The sequence below is a fragment of the Spermophilus citellus genome, assembly GCF_964194105.1.
Source record: "Spermophilus citellus genome assembly, chromosome: X".
Lineage (NCBI taxonomy): Eukaryota > Metazoa > Chordata > Mammalia > Rodentia > Sciuridae > Spermophilus > Spermophilus citellus.
In genome coordinates this window covers 126,291,907-126,316,229 of record NC_138190.1, presented here as the reverse complement: position 1 = coordinate 126,316,229, position 24,323 = coordinate 126,291,907, and the positions used below count along the sequence as shown (strand labels likewise).

Genomic DNA, 24,323 nt, shown 5'->3' with positions numbered 1-24,323 from the left:
TGGCCACATTCCCTCAGGCCCCTTTCCTGATTCCTATCCTCCCTGCCTTCCTCCGCAGGAGCCTTGGGTTGGACTTCCCTAGGAGTCCCGGAAACTCTCCTGTCACACAAACTTCAACATGCATTTGACCAGGGATTCCGCGGGGGTTGTCTAAGTTTCCAACTTAGAGCCTCTGGGTATCACCCCCCGCTGGGCCCGTGCGGTTTGCACACAGCAGGCGCTTGATAGTGTTCCTTACAGGGCCAGAGGCAAAGGTGTCAAACGAGTGGAGTGCACAGGCCGAGGTGGTTGGACGCATTGGGTGGTTGGAGTCCATTGGGTGGTTGGAGTCCATTGGGAATAGGTTACTCCGCGGAACTGTGTGTGTGTGTGGGGGGGTGTTCCCGCCCCGCAAGGGCCCTGGTTAGGGTTGAGGGCCCCGGGGCCCGCCCACAGTGAACGGAATGAAGGGGGGGCTGACCAGGGCAGCGTCACGCGACGTGGACTTTGCGGGAGCCCTGCCCCAGCTGTTCCCCGGGGCGAGCTAGCCGCGAGGGAAAGGAGAGGCCGCGCGGGCCCCTGGCATGGCTCCTCCTGCCGTGCTGGCGACCGCGGCGGGCCGGGGGTGGAGGGGCGCTGTTTCCACCAAGATGCCTTGTCCCTCCCTCGCTCCCTCCTCCACCCCGCCCGCCCGCGGTCCCTCCCGTCGGTCCCTCCCTCCGGCTCTTCCCTCCCTCCCGCCCAGCCTTCTTCGCGCCCGCCCCAGCCGCCGCCTGCGGGGACGTGTGTGTCTCTACTGCAATTTCCCCTTTCGTTCGGTTGTCTCAGTGCAGGTCTCCGCTGGCTGGCGCCCCCTCCCCGGGCGCCCCCTCCGCCCCCTCCCTCGCCCGGGCCGGCCCTCCCCTTCGTGTACCATTTCCCGCGGTGTTCCACTCCGCCCCCCGACTCGTTTTTATCAGGGGCGCCGCCGTCTCACCTGGTATTTGCATCTCGCCCTCCAACTTGCCATTGGTGGCGCGACGTGTGGGAGAGCCCTGCGCCTCGCCCGCCCGGACCAGCCTGCCCTGGCGCCGAGGTGAGTCACGGGCGCGGGGCGGCGGGGGCAGGCGGGCAGGGAAGAAAGAGGGAGGGAAGCAGGGAGGGGGACGGCGGCCCCGGCGGCCGCGGGGACGGAGCGGGCGCCGCGCTCGACTTCCACTTCTCCTTTCGCTGGCGCCGAGCCCCCGGCGCCTCTTGCCCGGCCCGGCTTCCGAGGGGTAAAGGCGCGCTGGCAGGGTTGGCGGGGCTGGAGACCCACATCTCGGCCCCTGCAACGGGGAGGGGACCACGGCTTCCGACCCTGGCCCGGCGACCAAGCCTGGCCCATAAGCCACTCAGATTAAGGTACGTCGATGGCGCCGGTTCTTTGAGCCTTCGGAGACCTCGAAAAGTTTGCTTGAGGGCGGTAGCGAGGGCCGCGGGGCCCCAGAGTGGGGTTGGGGGCCCTGGAAAGGGTGGGAGAGCCGTGGCGCGTGGAGTGCCGCGCTTGCCTCGCGCAGCCGCGTGCATAGTGGGGAACCCGGGCTTCTGATACCGGAGTAGAAATGGAATCGATTTCCTGAGTCGGGTCGGGGGCAAGTTTTCCTGTTGCCCGCTCCACCTAGTTCCGTGATAGGGCCGTTTGTGATAGCTGGGGGCCCCCAAAAGCCCAACGCCCGAGGGCAGGATGTTGGTGGACTGTGGCCAGGCTGCTAGATTGATTGAGCCGGCCCTTAGAGGTCCTGGGGCCAGGTGCTTTAGGGTCACACAGATGCACGTACATAAACCTATGGCTTGGAGTATTGAATCGCCAAAATAGAGACCTCTTGGCAGAGGCTGGAGTTTCCGTGTGAGCCAGACGCCAGCCTTCCCGCTCCTGCGTTCCCGCTCTCCCAGCTTCTCCCGCCTATCTGTTCCCTCCCCTGCTACCACCAAGGGAACTCAGCAGACGCAGGGCGAAGAATCCCCTGATGCCAGAGCCTTGCTTTGGAGGTTTGGGGGACTTCTGGGTTGGCAGCGACTTTGTGAATTCCTGGCCCCTCCATGGCACCTTAACCCTGTTATCCTTTCCTCGTGACTATGCCTGCCACATAGGCTTCCTGACCGGAGCCACCTCCTGACCCCTTGGCACCTTGGCTCAGAGAGGTTCTCCAGGGTGCCCCCAGCAACACCACACCCCAGGTGAGGGATTTGATGGCCCTTTGATTCCTGTCCCTCATCCCTCTGCCCGAGATAGAGGCCTGTCTGGTCCTGCAGCTTCTTCTGGTTAATGTTTGACAGTTCATTGTGGCTAATCATTTTAATTAGCTCTTAAAGTGGGGAGGAACAGTTAACCTTGGACTTCTCGATTTTGGCCTGGTGGGGCCTCAAATGGGAGGAGTGCTAGGGAGGTGGGGAGGTAGGAACGGAAGTGAGGTCACCATCCCAGGGCCTGAGCCACCACTGCTGGCCCCAACAGCTGGTGGGCACGCCCATTGGGGACTCAACCCCTGTGCACTGACCCCTGGCCTCAATGCCAGGTTGGGGAGAGGTGAAGGGAACCTATGCTCGCTCTCCCCTTTGGAGGGACAGGGCACTTTGGCACTGAAAATGCCCAGGGAATATGTATGCCCTGTAAGAATGCCAATCCCTCCTTGTAGTCGGTTACACAGGGTTTTCCTAGTTATAAAGTGCTTCCTCAACCATTAATTCAGCGCACCCAATGCAGAAACCATCTAGCAGGAGTTATCTGAAGTAATGAGGATGATCAGGGAGATCCTGGAAGATGGTGTGGACAACTGCTGCCTTGCATGCGGTTGTCTCAGGGGCTGGGTTCAAAGCCTAGAACCTCTTGTTGCAGGGGACCATGAAACAGGCTCCACGTTGCCACCCTCACCCAGCCTCTTGCTGGGAGCCGAAGGAGTGGCTTGTTTGCAACTATGTCTGGCATTCCTCCCTCTGCTGCGCTGTGTTTGCTCGTGGTTACTCAGGAACTGGCGCCCACCCCTGGACAAACTGGGGGCCCCAAATCCATCCACCTTCCCTCGCCTGGTCCTAAGTGGTGGCACAGTGGCTTCCATCTCCTCTGCCATTTACTGTTATCTAAAAATGAGGGTATTCTGGTCCTTCTGCCATGGACCTGATGGATAGCATGTTCAAAATGCCCCTAATTCTGCAAAATTCAGGGCTTTTGTCCCACGAAGGCCCAGTCAGCTACCAGTTGAGGGTATTGCTTTTCCAGGGAAACTGCTCCTGAGCCTGTCCTGGGTTTTCTCCCTCCCAGCACCACACCCAGTTTTCTCATTTTACCTCTAACCTCTAGAGCCAGCCTGTCTGGGTGGGTTGAAACCCCAGCTTTGTCACTTACTCCATGTGTGCTCCCAGTCAATCCTATGCCTCAGTTTCCTTATATGGCAAATGAGACCTATCTTGTAAGGTTGTGATAAGGACCAAATGTGTAAAAACATAGAAGTTACTTATTAGAACAGTGTGTGGCACACAGGAGGCATGAACTGGCATTATGATATTTTTTAATGTAGTGCCTAAAACTCAGATTCAACTCAGCAAATATTTGCCAGGAGTAGATCCCAGTACTGGGCAGTGAGGAAAATATGGAGACACCTCCTGCCTTCCAGGATTGTGTGTATCTTCTTATGTGGACCAGGGTGGTGGTGGGGGTGTGGGAAGGGAGGGGCTGGGATATTAAATAAGCCAGGCTTGAACCCCTGAGCCAGGCACCCCAGACTTGGAAGCTTCTCCTTGTCTGGAGACCCTGGCTGGTCTGGATCCTTCCTGCTCCCCAAGCCTGCCTGAAGGTTTGGGTGAAGGAGTTCTGGTCCCTGGATGCACTGTAGGTGGTAAGCACTGAGGAAGTGATTTGCTGGGTGTCAGGGCAGGATGGCATCACTTGGGACCACTCTCAAACACCCACAAAATTTCCCCAAGTGGCAGGACTCGTGCCTGATATGCCTCCTGTGTCTTTCTGGTGCCCTCTGCTGAGTTAGGAAGGGCCTTGGGTAGCCTTCTCTCTTCAGCCTGGGCCTGACCCCAACCTGGCCTTGGTTATCACTCCTGGGTTTCTAAGCTGCAAAGAGGTTTCTGGCTTCACTGCCAATTTATTCCCTTTGTGGTTCACAAACTGAAAACTAGTTCTGCAGGGGAGAGAGGAAACTCATGCGAGGTACCCAGAATCCCATGGGCGCTTTCCTAGGGGTCAGGGGCTTTTCTCATCAACACCAACCTGCCTGCAAATCTCTGACCGCTGAGCCTTGTGTGCCCTGTAATAGCGGCCGAGCTGCTAATGCCCTGTAGCTCGGGCCCCAGTGCTGGTTGCCAAGAAACTGCTGGTCGGGGTGCTTATGAGGGTTCTGACCTCATAGGGGCTGCTGAGTTTCAATTCAACAGACCTTTATTAACACCTACTGTGTGCCCAACCTGTGCTAGGAGCTGTGGGGAGTGAAGGGAAGGAGGTGGCAGGGTAGAGATGACTAAGACACTGAAACAATCAGAGGCGAGGACAAGCAGCCAGGCCAGTGGCTGGTCAGGTGCTAATTGTGCTCCTTGGAGCAGAGGCCAGCACGGCCAGGACTCTGAGGTCAGCAGCAGCTGGAGGAGGGAGGGAAGGCTTTGTGAGGGATGCGGGCATGAGCTAGACCTTGAAGGGGGCGGGGCAGCGAGGGGGAGACTTGGCTCAGCAGAAAAGGGAGAAAAGACGCCTTTCTCTCTATTCCCTGGCCACCGACTGACCTTCAGAGCCTGGATAATTGTTTAGTAAATGCATGTCACATAAAAGACCAGGTCAGCGAGTGTGGGTGGCTTGGTGCAAACTCTGATCTCCACTTTAGGAGATACAAAGTGGTCTGCCCAGACAGTGAGCCCAGTGTGTATTGATACAACACAAAGGGTGGCCAGGCTTTCCTGCCACCCAAGCTGAGGGGATTTCATTCTGATCCCCACCACCCCCCAACACATACAGGCCCTGGGGGGTAGGGAGAGAGGAAAGAGGTAGGGGACACCGAAGTGACATGCCACAAGTGTTCACCACAGACAGGCTGGTCGGGTCCTACCTTTTGCCAGGGTTTTGAGATGTCTCTGGAAGCCCAGAGGTTCAAGTGGAGGACAGAGATTTTCATAATTGCCCCTCTCCACACACAGCCAGCTGGGAACTGAAGGGTCCAGACCACCAAGGATTAGCTACATATTTGTTCTGCTGCTTTTGTGTCTTCCCTGGCTGGGTGTAAAGGGGGCCTTGGATCTTGTTGTGTTTAATTAGATAAAAACACCCGGACATACCCCCACACCCACATTCATTATTTTTCCTCTCAGTACCCTCTTGTTTTGCTCCCTCCCCAGCACATTTCAAACACTGAAGGGGCCCTGACTTCTGGGCTGGGAGATTGTGTCCTACAGTGAGTTTCTTGGCAGAGAGATCCCAGTCTGCTCTTGGGGCGAGGAGGCGGCTCAGACAGCAGGGAAGGGTGTTTCACACAGGAGGGTCTGCAAGGGAAAGTGCTGGAATATGTTTCAAAGAAGCCAGCAAGAAACAAGAGGTTAAGCAGCTTGCCCAGGTTAAGCAAGCTTTGTGGTGGGTTACCACTTTCTAGATGGGCCATTTTGTCATCCCAACACTGGCACTTCCCGCCTCTCTGTCCATCTGCCTTTCCTGAAGCAGCCTTCCCCTTCTAGTTTGACCCAATATTCTTCTCCAGAAGCATTATTGTCTAGAGGAGAAAGAACACAAGTATATCCCAGGTCTGCCACTTACTGGCTGTGTGACTGTGAGCTAGTAACTTAACTTCTCTGCGTCTCAGGGCCAACTTCACAGGGTCAGAGTGAGGATTAAAGGAGATAAATGCACTCGAAGCTCTCAGCATAGTGCCTGGCACATAGTAAACCACCCAGTAAATATTCTGTGCTGTTATTATCATTTCCTGTGGCTAATATTGTTGTTGTCGTTATCATTTCCCCTCTACACACACTTGACTTTGCCAGGCTCCTGGAATCAACCACCTCTCTGACAGTGCTGGGAGGGTACACCACGCCCATTCCTGAAAGCAACAGGGAGATTTTCCACGTTTTTCTGCCTTTTTTTTTTCAGTTGTAGATGGACACAATATCTTTATTTATTTATTTTTATGTGGTGCTGAGGATCCAACTCAGTGCCTCACACATGTGAGGCAAGTGCATTACTACTCCACCCCAGCCCCATTTTTCTGCTTTTTGTTAAGTCTGCCATCATACAGGATAAGGAGGGGATGTGAAAGCAGGTGTGTGTGTGTGTGTATGTGTGTGTGTGTGTGTGTGTAATCTTTGTGAGTGGTAGGCAGTGCTATAGTGAAGAGTGAAACTCAAGTCTTCCATATTTGTGTTAACATTGCCATCTTTCTCCCTTCACCATTTTCATCTTGAGTATCATTTAATGCAGAAAATCAGGGAATGTTAGCTCCTTCAAGAGAAGGCCTAATGTTTTACCCCTGGGGACAATTTTGCAGTCATCAGTTTGTTGTAATTGTCCTCCTGAGTGTTGAATTCTGGGAGCCAGCTGGCTGACCCTTTTCCCTCACATGGATGATGGTTGCCTTCTATGCCAGTTCCCGGAGGCCTTGGGTTGGGGCTGGCACACTGCCCTTGCCCAGAAGCATCCTTGGGGGCTCGAGGCCATTCCCATTTTCTAAAGACCTTTCAGAAGGTAACTTGGAGGTTCCACCTACTATCAACCAGCTTGTGTTTGCTTGAGGAGCCTGTGATTGCTTGCAGGGACAGGAGGCTCGGATCAACTAGACTGCACATGGACCACCCCTGAGTAGAGTATTCCACTGAGTCCCTCCGTCCCACCCATTAGGTTAGGACAGCTAGGCCTTGGGGAACAGACAGTGGGCAATTAGTCTTAACCTCCCCATTCCTGATGACCTGATAACAAGGAGGTACTTAGTACATGTAGACTGAAGAGATAATTTGTCTTTCTCTCATAATGTCCCCTGAGGATAACAGAGGCTAGTTCAGCTTTGCTGAATCTGTGAGAATCCATGCACAGAAAACACCTACCTGCCTCACGTGGTGATCACTTTGTCGACACCACACTGATTCTGAAAAAAAATGCAACAGGCCCAATTCCCTGCTAGAAGGCTCTAAACCCCGTTCTAGAACAGTAGTGGCACACGCGTACTTAGCCCCACAGCAGGTGGGAGCCAGTGTGCCAACCGGCCTGTGGCACATACTGTTTGTAGACTGAGTGATGATCCATCCTGAGGCTTGTCTAGCGAAAGATCAGTCGTCTTCCCCTGCTGCTTTGGGGAAGGCTTCCTGGAGGTCAAAGAGAAGACGACCTTTCAAAAGAGGAAAGGGGGACCATTGGCTGGGTTCCGCTGGCATTCCAGCCTCCATGAGACGATAACACTGGCATGGGAGTGAGCAAGAGATAAAATGCCATAAGCCCATGACAATCAGCACACTCGATAAGTCCCAAGGTTCAGAATCAGACTCTATTGGTTACACCAAGGAATGTGTTTTCTAAGAGAGCACAGGAATTCTTGCTTCTTTTGTCTTGTCTGCTGTTACAAAGTGATACATGTTACATTGTTACATTGTAAAGTTGGCATGGCAATGTCATATCATAAAATCATATAAGAAGGGTTGTCATGGTGGCTGTTATTTTGTCCAACCTGGGGTCCTTTTTCTTTCATTTTATTTTATTTCATTTCATTCTATTCTGTTTATTTAGTGGTGCTAGGGATGGAACCCAGGGCCTCTTGCATGCTAGGCAAACACACTACCACTGGGCTACATCGCCAGCCTTCTTTCTTTTAATTGAACAGCTTTATTGAAGTCATATTGACATACAATAAACTGCACATATTTCCAAGTGTACAATTTGATAATATTTGACATGTGTATATACCCGTGAAACCATCACCACAATCAAGACAGCAAACACATGCATCAGTCCTGGAAAGTTTCCCTGTGCCCCTTGTGATTTCCCCCTCCCATCCTGAGGCAACCATGGCTCTGTTTTCTGTCACTATAGATTACTCTGCATTTTCTAAAGTTTTATATAATTGGAATCATATAGCGCGTAGTCTTTTTTGTTCTGGCTTCTCTCACTCTGCATATTTATTTTAAGATTCATTCCTCTTGTGTATATCAGTATTTCATTCCTTTTTATTGCAAAGTAGCATTCCATTGTATGGCTAGAGCATACATTGTTTATCCATTCATCAGCTGATGGACAGTTGGTAGGTTTTTTTTTCTTCCAGTTTTTAGCTCTTACAAACAAAGCTGCTATGAACATCTGTGTCCAAATCTTTCTTATGGCTGTATATTTTTTTTTTTGCTCTTGGATAATTACCTAGGAGTAGAAAAACTAGATCATACATTAGTGAAGGTTTAACTTTCTAAGAAACTATCCAGTTGTTCTCCTTGTTATCCAGCTGTACCACTCTACTTACCCAACAGCAGGAGATGGAAGTTCCCAATTGTTCTGTTCTTCATTCTCACCAACACTGGGTATGGGTGGCCTTTTTATTTTTAGCCATTCTGATAAGTATGCAGTAGCTTTAATTTGCATTTCCCTAATGACTGTTGATGATGAACATTTTTTGGTTTTCTTTTTCTTTTGGTACTGGAGATTGAATCCAGGGGTACCTTACCACTGAACTACATCCCTAGCCATTTTTACTTAGAAACAAGGTCTTGCTAAGTTGCTCAGGGTCTTGTTAAGTTGCAGAGGCTGGCCTCAAACTTTCAAACCTTCTGCCTCAACCTCCTGAGTCACTAGGAATATAGGCGAACATTTTGTCATGTACTTATTTGTCATCCATTTATCTTCTTTAGCAAAGCGTCTGTACAAATCTTTTGCGTTTTTATTTATTTTTAAATTTTCAGACAGGGTTTTACTAAGTTGCTGAGCCTGGTCTTGAACTTGCAATCCTCCTGCTTCAGCTTCCCAAGTCACTGGGATTACAAGTGGCCACTTTTAAATTGAGTTGTTTGTTTTCTGGTAGTTAAGGTTTGAGAGTTCTTATAGATTCTGGATACAAGAACTTTATCAGATACATGCTTTAGCTTGTGTTTTCATTCTCTTAGTTGGACACAATACCTTTATTTTACTCATTTATTTATTTATGTGGTGCTGATGATCAAACCCACGGCCTCGCACATTCTAGGCGAGCGCTCTACCGCTGAGCCACAACCCCAGCCCTTTCATTCTCTTTGTAGAAGTTTTTAATTTCAACAAAATGCAACTGATCATTTTTTCTTTTATGGATTGTGCTTTTAGTGTTCTATCTAAGCAATCCTCATCTAGGCTTAAGTCACAGATATTTTATCTTATGTTTTGTCATGTAAGTTTAGATTTTACATTTTGGTCTGGTTTTTTTTTTTTTTTTTTTTGAATAAGGATTGAACCCAGGGGTGCATAACTGCTGAACCATATCCCCAGCCCTTTTTATGTTTTATTTTGAGACAGGGTCTTGCTAAGTTGCTCAGGCTGGCCTCCAACTTGCAATCCTCCTTCCTTGGCCTCCCAAATCACAGGGTTTAAAAGCATGTGGCACCACACCCAAGCTTTGGTGATCCATTTTGAGTTATTTTTTCTGTATGGTAAAAGATATGAATCCAAATTTAATTTTTTTCTCTTTTTTACATATAGATAACCATTTATTCTAGCACCGTCATTGAAAAAGCTATTGTCAATCTATTTCTATTGTTTTTGTGTAGGTGGGCTTATTTCCGAAGTCCACATTCTGTTCTGCTGAGTGATCTATTCGGTTATGTTTATGCTAGTACCAACTACTTTGATTACTTTAGTTTTATAATCATTCTTGGAGTCAGGTAGTATTAGCCCTTCAACTTTGTTTTTTGTCTGTTTGTTTTTTGTACTGGGGTTTGAACCCAGGAGTGCCTAAACATTGAGCCACATCCCCAGCCCTTTTTATTTTTTTATTTTAGAGAGACAGGGTCCCTGTAACTTGCTTAGGCCTTACTAAATTACTGAAACTGATCCTGGACTTGGGATCCTTCTGCCTTAGCCTCCTGAGTTGCTAGGATTACAGGTTGCTGGGATTACAGCTGTGTACCATTATGTCCAGCCCAACTTTGTTCTTTCTCAAAGTTAGTTTCAGCATTTTTTTTTTGTACCAGGGATTGAACCCAGAGACACTCAACCACTGAGCCACATCCCCAGCCCTCTTTATTTTTTTATTTTGAGACAGAGACTCACTAAATTGCTGAGGCTAGCCTTGAACTTGTGATCTTCTTGCCTCAGCCTCCTGTATCCCTACAGTTATAGGTGTGAACAAAAGTCCTCTTAAAACAATTTGTCCTCATACAGTTCTCCTTACATCCTACTCTCTGGAATCATTTTAGCTTATAAACCTGATCCAGTATCATGAACTCTTTTCCTGAGAGTTTAATGACTCAGACCAGCACCCAATATTCCCAGGGTAGAAGCACTATGGTTTACAAAAGGAAATCCTTTGATGATCATCAACTCCCTTCCAGTGCAACTTGGAATGAGTGATTCTAGCTCAGACACATTGCCCCTAGCAGAGGCTTAGAGTAAGAGAGAAAAAGTAATGAAGCCCTGGAAACCTTTGTCGCCTGACTATACCATCCCCCCTGCTAAACTGTAGCCCTAAAATCTATTAATATCTGTGGGTTGATACTAAGGACTTAATTCATGAATACTTAGACCTGTGTTAGCATCAGAAGATGAAACAGGCCTTGACCCCATAGATTTGACCACCTGTTGGGGAAATGAGAGGTTCATATGAAATAAAGAATAATTCAAGACCATGTGGGCTTAAGAGAGCTTGCAATAGAACTTAAAGGTTATGGGAGTTCAAAGAAGAGGGCTCCATGGATGTGGGCTGTAGTCACCAGGGCATAACCTGCTCCGTGAATTTGATGGACTTGGGTCAGGACCTTGCTGGATGGGTACTATTTGATTAGCCAAAAGGAGCAGCAAGGGTATGACAGGCCTGAGAAACTCCATGAAAGAGGCTGGAATGTTCCCCCAGGGGACCATGAGGAGACCACTGGGCTTGAAGCCCAGCTTGAGTTGGGAAATCATGGGAAACAGGGCTGAGTAGGTAGGGTGGAGTCACACTCTGAAGGACCTTTGGAAACTGAGCAGATGAGTTTGGACTCTACAGCTCTGCAGAGTCTGGCTGGTGTGGTCACAGCCACAGATCTGAATGCATGTCCTGGAGTAAAACTTGGAACCAGCTCCAAGACTGAGGGAGGAGTTAAGTGGAGGCAAGGCTAGGATTGGAACTTGATCTTTCTTGCTCCCAATCAAGTGGGCCTTGTGTTGCACCAGGCCTAGGTTTTATTTTTATTATTTATTTATTTTGGTACTGGGGATTTAACCCAGGGGCATTTTACCACTGAGCTACATTCCCAGCCCTTTTTAAAAACTTTTTTTTTGGTTTTGTTTTCAGACAGGGTCTCACTAAGTTGTTTAGGGCTTCACTAAGTTGCTGAGGCTGGCCTCAAATTAGAAATTCTGCCTCAGCCTCCCCAGTCACTGGGATTACAAGCATACGCCACTATGTCTGGTTTAGGCCTAGGTCTTATATTTCCAAAGGACATTAACATTCACTCCCTGTATCTTTCTAACAGAGGCCACAGGCATAGTGAGCTTTACACATTCCCTCCTTGATGAAGGATGGCTCGTTCCATGGCATATTGTGTGACTGGTGACAGCACCACCAAGAAGTACCCTCTAGCTTTCCTACATACTGGTTGACCCCACTGCTTGCCCTGGAGCCCTTCCTTAGGTAAAAGCATGCTATATAGTCTTTCAAAATGAAAATGTGAGCTGAATGGGTGAGAGTTTGGGACCTATGAGGCTCTGAAATCTGGGTGTGTATTGGCCAAGATTGTGCCTGAGGATTTCTTAGCCTCACCTCATCTGTCACATTCAGACTGTAGTTGTCCCAGCTACTTGGAGGCTGAGACCAAAGAATCACTCCATCACAGGAGTTCAGGAATTAGAGACTGGCCTGGGTAACAGAATGAAAACCCAACTCTTAAAAAGAAAGAAGAAAAATGTATTAAGGGGAGAGATGACATTTTAACCCAATGTCAGCTATTAACACATTAACACTAAATGGCTTTTGATTTTTCTGAATGGTAGGAAATTCTATTCCTGGGGGGATGAGACAGTGACCTGAAAGTTTTGATAGAGTGAAGAACTGTGGAGCCGGACAGCCACTAGGGTCAGTAAAGCCTGTAAGAAGCTCTAGATAACATGAAATCTCCAGTGGTTGGGCCTGAGGCTGAGGCTATGAGAGCCATGTGACATGGCATGCCTGTGGTTTACATTGCCCATTAATGGCAAAGTTGCCTTAGCAGAGTTTTCCTAAACTTTCCCATCCAAGTGACCCAAACTATTGAATTATATTCTAGAGACCTAGAAGAACATAGTGTCATCACATTTCTTTGAAGTGTAGCATTTGATCTTAAGTGTGAATGTTGCAATCTACTGCCTCAGATATATTTTATTTTTTATTATGTACTTATTTATTTTGGTACCAGGAATTGAACCCATGGGCACTTAACCACTGGGCCACATTCCAAGTCCTTTTAATTTTTCTTATTTTAACACAGGTCTTGCTAAGTTTTTTAGGGCCTCACTAAGTTGCTGAGGCTGACTTTCAACTTGCAATACTCCTGCCTCAGCCTCCTGAGTTGCTGGGTTTACAGACCTACACCACCATGCCTGGCCCCAAATATATTTTAAATGATTTATCAGTGAACATAATGGAAGTGCCTGGAGGATGAGTGGGGTTTGGACTGTAGCTTTGATCCCTCGTCTGGGGCTTGGTCAGATTTAGCAAGCAGGCCCTGTCCCTGTGGGTCTGCCTACGGGCACATCAGGTCTTGAACTTTCAGGATTTTTGCCCAAGTGCTAGAAGGGAAATCCACCATCTGCAGCATCTTCATTTGCCTGGCATTCCCAACCCTGTCTTCCTTGGTTCAAACATATTTGAGAGGAAAATCTAGGCCCTTACATTCTAGGACACACTTTTTAATTAGTTTTTTTTTTCCAATCTTTTACTTATTTATTTATTTATTTATATGTGGTGCTGAGGATCAAACCTAGTGCCTCATTTGTGCGAGATAAGTGCTCTACCACTAAGCTACAGCCCCAGCCCCTGAGAGAAAGTCTTTGAATTTTCTCAGTGGTTAGCTCTGCCCTCATCCCGGCATTTAGGCAGGTGAGCAGATTCCAGGGTTGGGATAGAGAGTTTGGGACCTATGAGGCTCTGAAATCTGGGTGTGTATTGGCCAAGATTGTGCCTGAGGATTTCTTAGCCTCACCTTGTCTATCACATTCAGCCTGCAGCCCCTCATTCAACCCTCCCTTTAGCCTAGAGTTTACTAGTGCTCTTCAGTTTGAAAAATCTGCTTGGACTGTCAGAACCTTCTAACCTGGTGCTGCTTTCCCTCATCTCTTGGGACTAAGGACAGAAGGACCAGCAAGGCACTCTGGGCCAAGATTAGCCTCGCTAGCAATCCAGGCATTTCATTCTTCTCTCTAGCCTGCAGATAGAGAAGATGACAATTTAAAAAGATCTCATGCCCTCTCCAGCTTGGGCAGGCTGGGTAAAGCACTATGAATATTCCGGTTTCTCTCTGGCAGGCAGGGCCCCAGGCACTGAGGGATTGTGCCAAACAGCAGGCTTTGGTCCACACCCCTTGCCTGCCAGGGGGCTCCTGGCTGTGGGTGCCTATAGTGACGAAAGTGCAGGTAGGGCACTGAGCAGGCTGTCTAGGCTGGGCGGGCGGGGCGCCTGCTGGGTGAGGCCCAGATTCCCCAGGCTGATAAGGCAGCCTGTAAACACCCAGCGAGGGGAGGGGGCAGAGGGCAGGCAACCAGATGGTAGGAGAGGGGGGAAACCGGAGCCCAGGCCTAGCTGCAGGAAGTGGGGCTTGATGTGGAAACATCCTGTCCAGCGGGGGCTAGACCAGTGGCCATAAGCAATCATTCCCTCCACCATGAAGGCAAGCTCAGCACAAGGTGGGGCTGCCTGCCTGGGCGCCAGGCCAAGAACCTGGTTCCTGACATCTCAAAAGGACATGATCAATGGGCCTCTGTTATGGGTTGCTCTACCACCTAGCACTATCAGGGGGAAGGGGAAAATCAGAACCAAGCTACCCCCCCCCCATGAAGAGACTTAGCAGAAGAACTGTCTGAGAGAATTTGACCATCACAAGAAGATCATTGTCATCTCTGTGAGTGAGGAACATTGATTGGAACACGGAATCATGTCAATTGTGTCAAAGGACTCCTGCAGCCCTCAAAGAAGAGCCACAAGGCTGACGCTCCATTCTGCTCTGTTTGCGGGGCCTTCTAATTAGAATCTCAGAGGGTCAGAGCTGGCGGAGCCTTTAGCAAAGGATCACAAACTCATCTGCTGCACTTTATGGATAGGGAAACCAAGATCCAGAAAGAGGGAGGGACTCAGCCTGTGAACAGCAGACCTGAAATTCAAGCTGCTGCTCTGGAGTGTTTCCCACCACTCTCCCTGATGTAGGAGGTCTGCCCCCCCCATCCCTCCACTTCCCTTAGACACACTCACTGAACCTGCACTTAACCTTGCTAAGGGCCACAGAGGAGCTGGCAGAAGGAAGGAGCCTCAGGGTCATATATCAGAAGTCTTCCACTTGCCTGTGGCCTTAGATGACCATTCTCTGGGCCTCATTTTTTTTTAATTATTATTTTTATTTATTTTTGGTACCAGAGATTGAACCCAGGAGTGCTTAACTACTGAGCCACATCCCCAGCCCTTTTTATTTTTTATTTCAAGAGAAGGCCTCACTAAGTTGCTGAGGCTGGCTTTGAACTTGCAATCCTCCTGTGTCAGCCTCCTGAATGGCTGGAATTACAGGTGTGTACCACAGTGCCTGGCAGGCCTCAGTTTTAAAAAAAATATCTTTCAGGAGCATGTGAAATGGGGCTCTGGCCAGGCACAGTGGTGCATGCCTGTAATCCCAGCAACTCGAGAGGCCGAGGCTGGAGAGTGAAACTTGGAGCATAGTCTGGGTAACAGCGAGACCCTGTCTCAAAATAAAAAGACTGGGGGTGCAGCTCAATGCTTGCCTAGAATGTCCAAGGCCTTAGGTTTAACCCCCAGTACCAAGAGAAAGGAACCCCCCAAAACCCAAAACAAACCCACCCCAGCTTTATTAGAAGAATAGGGTGGACCTGTGATCAAGCCCCTGACCATGGGCCTGGCACATATGAGGTACTCAGGTCTGGCTTTCCATAAATATTTGAATAAACGTGAACCAACACCCCAAGATAAGACCAAGACTTACATTATGTGTAAGTGGCAAGTAACTGTGTATTTATGGGGCAGGGACTATACCATGGTGACTCCAGATATAGAGCTTGGAACTTTCTGGAAATAGTAGTTCCCTGGGGTACAGGAGTAAAGTCAGCCTCCCTATCAGCAGATCTAGAAGCTGTCCTCCACAGCTGACTGTGGAATCAAATTGTCACCATTTTGGTTCAGGAAGTTAGGATCCACTTATGAAGCTGAGCTCTGCTTGGGCTTGAGGCCTCAAGGGGCACAGAATCTGAGAAGCTTCTGTTGAAGAAGCCTCACAGGGGCCCTGACCCTTTGGATTTGAGTGTCCCGAGCAAGCCTTGTGCTAGTGATCGCAGCAGATAATCTCCAGCATAGGCAGAGGGAAAAGCAGGGACTTTGAGATCAAGGCCACCAAAGCCTGGGTTTGAGTTCTGCCTCCATTCCTGACAGGCTATGTGACCTTGGTCATGTTGCCTAATCTCTTCTGAGCTTTCCTTCTGCTGTTTTTAAAATGGAACTGTTAAAACAGAATTATTGCCAAAATAGATTTTGCTGGAAACATAGTTCACAGAGTATGTAGTCGTTGGAAATAAACCTGGGTTCAAATTCCAGTTCTGCCACTTGCTAGCTACTTTGTAAGAATGAAAGAAGACCAGGTGCTGTGGTGCATGTGTGTAATCCCAGCAACTCAGAAGGCTGAGACAGGAGGATTGAAAGTTGGAGGCAAGCGTCAGCAATTTAGCAAGACACTGTCTCAAAATGAAAAGTAAAAAGGGCTAGGAATGTGGCTCAGAGCACCTCTAGGTTCAATCTCTACTACTGGTTTCAAAAAAAAGAATGGAGAGCAGGGTGTAGTGATGCACATCTGTAATCCCAGCTACTTAGGAGGCTGAGGAAGAAGCATGGCAGGTTTGAAGCCAGCCTGGGCAACTTGTCTGAAAAATGTGTTTGAAAGGGGGGACCTGGGGACGTGGCTCAGTGGTAGAGTTTCCCTGGGTTCAACCCCCAGTACTGTAAAAAAGAAAAAAAGAAAAGAAAAACAAAGAAAGGAAATAATGTATCTATAGGGCATAATACCAACCCCACAGCCTATACCCCAGAACTTTAAACCCCTGCCACCTTCCCTGAGCCTCATCCTGTCACCCTCTAATTTTTACTGTTTGGCTCCCTTCCCCAGAAGCAGGGGGAGCAACTTGAAGTGCTATCAGATGGTGTAGGAGAAAATCCCATCCACATTTAAATAAGAACCCATGGCCCTCTGCCCCTCCTCCGACAGGCCATGGCTTAGGCCATAGTGGCCACACCCACCACTCTGGGCCCAGCATTCGCTCTGGGCCCAGCATTTGCTCTGGTGCCAACCCTGCAAGTGCTCACCCTGTGCTGACACCAACCTCAAGTGTTTCCACCCCCTCCACCCAGGCTCAATGTGCTATACAAACACGTGCCAACAGCTTTGAGTCGGCTTGTAACCAAACCCCAGCCCTGGGCTTACACTGATGATGTAGGGAGGGGCTGGCAGGAACCCAGGTGCACATCCAGATGTTGTCTCTGAGGCTTCCTTGGTGTCCCCCAAACCAGCTGTGAAACAGTATTCACTCCACTTTGCTGGGGTGGAGAAGTAGGCCCTCCCCTCGGGGACAGTAAGGCCCCCTTCTTGGGGGAAGGCTGGTTTCTTTGGGGAGCTTGGAGAATAAAAAGTGGGACCTTGGTCTCCTGACAGAAAGCCTGCTGGGAAAGGCCCTTGGCCAAAGTTACAAGAAGACAACACCCCAAGAGCCAAGAGAGGTATCAGGATCATCTCCTCATCCATTTTTTGCTGGCCCATCTAGAACCAGCTCACTTAGGAGTCCCCTGTGTTTCTTTCACTGCAGTTTGAACCTGATGGAATACTTAATCACCATGGGGGGAATAAGGTGGCTGTGTTCATCTATTGTTAAGCTCTCATCTCAGGCATCAAGGCTTCTAGAGCCATCATTATGCAGTTCTGGCCTGTTCCTGGGAGGACTGGCAACTGGGCAGAGGTCCAGGACATTGGGCTGCTATTGCTGTCCTGACCCATGGCCTTGAGAAGGTCTCACTGAACAGGTCATATGTCTTCAAGATCTCTCTCAGGTACCCAGCCCTACTAGTAAGAGCCCCACCTTGCAAGGATACCTGGGTGGTACTTAAGTATAACTCACCACGCCAAATCAGCAGCCATTACAGAATGTGAGAGTACTTTGCTTCTTTACCCAGAAAGGCCATGACCCTTGACCTACATGAGACTAGTATTTTGTTCTCCATTGTTGTCTCTGTCCATTGGTGCTAGGGGCAAATCCTCTGCAAAATAATGAAGTGACATTGGTTTCAGTATCACCTGCCCATCTGAATTAACTCCTCATTCAGGCCCTTCTTGCTTCAATCTGTCCATCTGAAGCCACTTTAGACTAGTGCCTAGTAGGCACTGGCCTTTATCCAGTTCTTTAAGGCCAAACCCACTGTGCTAATTCCCGGAGGCTATAGTGACAGGAGAAGGTGTGTGGAGATGACCCCTTTGTGCCTCCCTCCCAGGTAATAAATCCTGCTCCTTCCCAGATGCAGGTTGATGGAGTTGCTGATGGGGCATCCCCTTGTGTAGACAGCTGTCTTTTCAGCCTTCCTGTGAGGGATCCTCCCCTCTGTGCACTCTCTGACCTGTGTGGGGCAGGGGTGGGGCTGGGAGGGCCAGCAGGTCCTGAAGGGGAAACTGCAGAAACCCCTGGGACAGGAAGTGGCAGAGAGGGGCTGCTTCCTCTGGCAGAGCAGGGGTGCGGTGAGAGCAGGCCCTATCTCCTGCCCCCTTGCCTATCTGCTGTGGGTCTTAGGAGGTTGAGAAGAGGTGAGAGTCCTTTTGCTGCCTCCCTCCTGTCCCCAAATGGAGGCTTTGGGAGGGCTCTTTCAGACGTGCCATAGTGAGAGGAATTCAGAAAGCAGGGGGACAGGTCAGCAGAAGGGAAGGACAGGGTGGGGCAAGTGAGTGTGGAGTGAAGGACATCCCTGCAGGGGCAGTTTTAAAAAAAACACAGCTGGGCAAGGGAACCTTCTGTAAACTCCTGTTCCAGGAGTAGGACTAAGTGATCAGGACAAGGCCTGCTCAAAACAAGACAAATGAGCAAGTCTAGATCATAGAGCAAGAAAGGGCCTTGGATCGTCCAGCCCAACCCCCTCTTTGTGCAAATGAAGAAAGCAAGACACACAAAGCAGAAGTGACTTGCTCAGTTCACGTCATAGGCAGAGCCAGGGTCAGAAGTCAGGACTCCTAATCCTGGACTGAGACTCTTTCTGATGAGAACCTGCTGAGTTTGTATTTAGTGTCCCACACCTCCCCCAGGCACCTCCATCTCCACGGCTCTGTGGCATTCTTCTCAGAAATAAACTTGAATTTATTCTCATTGAAGGGGAACAAGGCCTTCAGTCCAGGGATGAACAAAAATTTTTAATTTATTTTGTACTAGGGATTGAACCCAGGGGTGCTTTGCCACTAAGCCACATCCACAGCCCTTTTATTTATTTATTTATTTTTATTTTGAGACAGGGCCTTACGAAGTTGCTGAGGGCCTCGCTAAGTTGTTGAGTCTGGCCTTGAAGTTGCAATTCTCCTGCCTCAGTTTCCGGAGTCACTAGGATTACAGACATGCTACCACACCCCACAGCAAAGTTTTTTGTAAAGGACCAGATAGTAAATATTTTAGGTGTTGTGACTCATGCAAGTAGCCTATCACAACTATAGATAAGGCAAAAGCAGCCATAGACATACCTGTGTGCCAATAAAACTGTTGACCAGTACTGAATTTGAATTTCATATAATTTTTATGTGTCATGAAATATGCTTGTTTTGATTTTTCTCCTAATTATTTAAAAATGAAAAAAGAAACAAAAGCCATTCTTAGCCCATAGGCTATATAAAAACAGACAGTGGGCCATATTTAGCACCTGGACCACAATTTGTCAATCCCTCCTCGGGTCTAAGTCAAGCTAAGGTGTCAGGAGGAGGAGGAAAGAGTATATCAGGTGGGTAAGGCTTTGAAAAGGTAACATTTGCTTTAAGTCTTGAAGGATGTGTGGAAATTGGACCCACAGACGTTGGGGAGGGGCATACCAGGCCGAAGGGACAGTGTGAACAAAGGCATGCAGCGGGAGGAAGTCACTGTGAAAGTTAAATGTGTTCTGCACATGTGTGGCCTCATTGTTATTTGCCAGCCCTGAATCTTTGGCTGCTGTCCCTTCTTGCCAGAGGAAAGGGTTGGCTTTGTTGAGGATGCTGGGAGACAATGAAGAGGGGAAGAAAGAATGGTCGCCAGGGAGCCATGGTGACTAGCTGTGTGACCTTGAACAAGTCACTTCCCCTCCCTAGGGGACTCAGTATGGAAGTTGGATAAGAAGAGGGATGGATCTTTCAGACCCTTTTTAACTTTGATATCCTGGGACTCTGGTCAAGGGGGGACTTCAATAGTGTGGTAGGAGAGAAGGAAGAACCAACTAGGGGAAGAGTGCATTTGGGAGGGGCACCCAGTGCCAGGCACACAGTGATGCCACCATGGCCCCTTCCCTTGGGTGTTCCAGAGCTGAGCAAGGACTTCTGCCTCACTTTCTAGGACACACTCTGGCAGAGGTCCTGACAAAGAACATGCTCCCTTCAACATAAAGTTATCTGACTTAAAGTCCTACTGGTACCTAGTCACAGATTATCCCAGCTTCTTTAAAAAAAAAAAAAAAAAAAAAAAGCCCACTAATGAATTTATTTAGTCTCTGGTCAGTGTTCCTGTTTTCTTCCTCCCCTAACAATGGAAGCAAGCAGGACTTCCTGGGGGCTGGGATGGGGTGTACCATTCTAAAGCACCTTCCATTCAGCACATGTAACTCTCTGCCACTGTGTTATATTGTACTCTCTTTACCAGGCCAGGCTGGTTTGTGTGGCCACTGAACACTTGTCTAGATCCTTCCTTCCCTGAAGCCCCAACTCCAGACAAGATGGAAGCTGCCTGGGTCCTCTTTTTCCCCCACTAATCCTGGGTTTTTCAAGATAATCACAGCTAATCCCCACTTCACCATGTTCAAGATGAACTGCTTGTCCTGCCCTATATCCTGCTCCAGTCACTTCACATCTTTTAATATTTTTCTAGAAAGAATAAGCTACCCATCTTGGGAGTCTGTAGATACTATCTTACCCCATAGTCTACTACTTTTTTCCTTTGGGGATTCACCTCCTGGGTTCCAACTGCCCCACTTGGTGTCCTTCCATCTCCTACACTCATAGACCCACTCTCATACCCAGATCAAATTGCTTTTTCTAAAGAATTGGTTTTGGCCTGGCATGGTAACACATGCTTGTAATCCCAGCAGCTCAGGAGGCTGAAGCAGGAATATCACGAGTTCAAAGTCAGCCTCAGCAACTTAGCAAGGCCTATCTTACTTAGTGTAAGATACTGTCTTGAAATAAAATAGAAGGGCTCGGGTTGTGGCTCAATGGTAGAGTGCTTGCCTTGCATGTGTGAGGCCCTGGGTTCAATCCTCAGCACCACATAAAAATAAATAAATAAAATAAAGGTATTGTGTCCATCTACAACTAAATAAAAATAATTAAAAAAGAATTGCCCTTCCCTTGCTTAAGAATCAGCAGTAGGACTGGGGATGTGGCTTGGGCGGTAGCGCACTCACCTGGCATGCGTGCGGCCCATGTTCGATCCTCAGCACCACATACCAACAAAGATGGTGTGTCCGCCGAAAACTAATATATATTTAAAAATTCTCTCTCTCTCTTTAAAAAAATAATTTAAAAAATCAGCAGTAATTTCTAGTTGCTCTCCAAATCAGGTACCATTTCTACTATTTGATGGGTCTGGATCCTATTCATTTATTCAACTCCCCAACTAATCTTCTCTTCATATTCAAACTGTTTTTCTTTCTCTACCATGCATTTTATTTCATTTCTCTCTCTCTCTCTCCTCTCTCTCTCTCTCTCTCTCTCTCTCTCTCTCTCTCTCTCTCTCTCTCTCTTTTGAAACAGCTTCTTCCATTGTTGTCCAGACTGGTTTTGAACTCTGGGCTCAAACAGTTCTCCTATCTCAGCCTCCTGAGTATTTATAGGCGCCTCACTGTACCATTCATTTTACAGCTATTGGTTCCTCAGCCTTAGTTTTATCCAACCATCTCCATTTGCTTTTCTTCCTCTTCATCTAAGTAAAGACCTGCTGAATACTAAACTAGCAGAGCAACCAAGGCCCCAAAGTCTCAAACCAGATCTGGAAATTGAAAAACATGTTCAGGACAAAACAGGGAGTTCTGTCTGCATTAACCCATCAGCTCTTCACAACAGCCCCTTGAGTTAGGTAGGTTATCCCCATTTTGCAAAGGAGAAAAGGACCTGACTATGTCCCAAGGCAGAGCTGGCCCTTGTAGCCAGAAAGCCCATGCTCTTAGGGTCTGGTCTACAGGGACTTCCTGGGGCCCCTCCTAGGCTGTAGCTGGCAACCCTTTGTACTGGGATTTAGTAGCTTGGCTTTGTCCCTTTTCTTGAAGTGCATTCTCCTATCATTGGCTCAGTGTCCCTCTGCCTCTTCCTTGTCCCTGAAGCACAGAAGATGAGGATATGGTGGCTGGCAGGCACCTCCAGGGGGTGCTCATTTGGCTTTCTCAGGGCTACTGAGGAAATAGTTTCCCTTTGTTAGTAACCCTCCCCCTCCCCTTCCTCTCCTATTAGGGCTTCTGTAGTGCTCTTCTTGCTACATAACCACAACCCAAAGGGCTGGGCGGGAGTGACATGGGTGGGGGAAGGGGGACAGGGGCAGAGCACTCTGTCCTGCATGGCCCCCAACCCACATGAGGAGTCAGCCCCTTTCCAGCTAACAACTATAACCCTCCAACTCCACCCTGTCTTTTTGGAGCCAAGGGGGACACGAGAGACTGTCATCACCCCCAACACTCACCGTGTTTCTGGGAGGTCACCTGAAACCCCATCTTCAAATGAGTGCTTTTTAATTTTCAAAATTCTTTCCCACCATCCTCTCCATTCACTTGAGACTCTCTGGGGAGTACTGGCTAAGCCCTGATTACCCTCAGTTCTCACTCCCCTGAGGGATGACAGAAGCCAGGGCCCAGAAAAGTGGCCACTTTTCCAGGGTCATACAGCTTATAGGGATGCAGCCAGGAGAGCACTTGCCTCCTGTTCCCCTGTCTGAAGGTGCTACACACCCTGAGTGGCCATGGGTCTCCTGGAGAATGAGGAAAGAACATCATTTTGCCTGGGGCCTGCCATTTCCTCCTGGGCAGGTTGGGGCCTTGGAAGGCAAAACCAAGAGGAGAGCAGAGGAAGGGTGAAGGGGACAGGTGAGGATGAGCTCTGGGTCACCAGATGGTGAGGGCCCACCTCATTACTGGAGTTGTGACAAGCCTACGTTGGAATCAGTCAGTGGCAGAAGGGCAAAGAAGGAAACTGGGTTTTCTTGTAAATAAGCACAGAGAAACCCCAACCAACAGCGTTGCAAAACCTTTCTTTATTTCCCTCCCTCTTCCTGATTTCATCTCAAATGGAGGGGGCAGTGAAAAGAAAGGAATCGAGGAGAAGGGACTGACAAAATAGCTGTGGCCCCTGCCCCTTAATTGGGCACTTGCTCAAGAAAGGGATTAGCTGGCTGGTTGGAGCCCAGTCCTAACTGGGCTAACGTTGTGAGTTTGAGTCCTGTGGATAGCTTAATTCCACTCTGTGCAGGACTACAGACTGGATCTCTGACTCTGGTCCTGTGGCTCTTAAATACACGCCACTGGTCACATGGTGCAGCATGCACATTCACTGCTTGATGACTCTTAGCTGGAGGAGGGGCTGTTTTTAAGGAGAGGGTACAGCTGTTCCTGGGGTAGTTTCCATTTTGTTTGTGGTTGTGGGGGAGGGGTGTTGAGGGAGTGGGAAATGGCATGAAGGAAATTGTCACTTCCTTTCCAGAGAATTCCAGAAAGGTTTCATGGAGGACAAGGTATTTCAGGAGTGAGAGTTGGCTCAGAGGGGACAAGGGACTGGAGAAGGAGAATTATGCTCTGTGGCCCTGCTGACCATCTGGCCCCCATGTTTCCTGGCATGTGAGAAAATGCCACGGGTGTTACCAGCAATTCTGTGAGAGCCATTGGCTCAGCTCAACGGGTGTAGGTTTAAACTTACTCCATGGAGACTGTGGACGTGGCTTTCACATCAGGGCTGTTTCCTGTAGGGGAGGCCCAGATGGGTGGGCGCTGGACACTGCTTGATATGTTCCAGTGACAGCCCCAGGAAGGGTCTGTACCTCTGCAGGAGGCCCAGTTGTGGTGATGCAGAAGCAGCTCACACCACTTCTATTTTGCTTTGGTTTTGAAATGCAGTCAGAACCACAGAGAGCTAGAGGTGCATTTGCTGGCTGGGGACAGAGGGGTGCTCTGCCATTTGCTCTTTCCTGCACTGTACACTCAGCAGCCTCCAGGGGCCATATAGTCTCACAAAGACTTCACTTTCAGCCCCAATAGGTCAGACCATGGGGGTGGACTTTGAGTGGAGCCAGCTGTGAGCTGTGCAGTAGTGGGGCAGGGTGGCAGGGATTCACCACCAGTTACTAAGGGTTCCCTGGTACTTCAATTCCCTGTCTGTATATTCCCCGACCCCCACCCCCACCCCGCTGCTTGCCAGCAGTGTCCAATGCTGTAGGTCACTGAAGCTCTATCCCAGGCACAGCGCTCTTGGAAGGACCCTGGAGAGAGGCGCCCCTGGTGTGGGCCTCTCCAGGCCTCCAGCAGGGCGGGCCTTCTGTGGTGGTGGCTTTTTTGGTTTCAGGTTCCTGGGAGAGGGAGGTTATTTTGAGGGACTGGGGGAGAGTAAGTGAACATGCAAATATGCCTCTCTCCACCTCTCACTTTCAAATCCTCAAACATCTTTGAAGGGGGAGGGGGAAACATTCTGGACTGGAAGGTTCCATGGAGGGGGGCAAATTTCTTACCTTTGGCCAAGAGACTAGGACAGCTACTTTTCCCCCCTACACCCCTTGAACTTAG

At 49.0% G+C, this 24,323-nt stretch overlaps 1 protein-coding gene across 6 annotated transcripts in view; it reads left to right on the top strand.

The window, feature by feature from the left end:
• The first annotated feature begins 341 nt into the window (after positions 1-341).
• ELF4 (E74 like ETS transcription factor 4) overlaps positions 342-24,323 on the top strand; it is a 41,522-nt gene continuing 17,540 nt past the window's right edge. For 3 of the 6 annotated variants that reach the window (XM_081278073.1, XM_081278076.1, XM_081278074.1), the window contains exon 1: positions 343-1,054. The gene's annotated coding sequence lies outside the window, so the exon portion shown is untranslated. Of the gene's footprint in view, positions 1,055-1,086; positions 1,363-24,323 lie in introns of those variants that run through there. The other 3 variants (XM_081278078.1, XM_081278075.1, XM_081278079.1) reach the window with 2 other exon arrangements.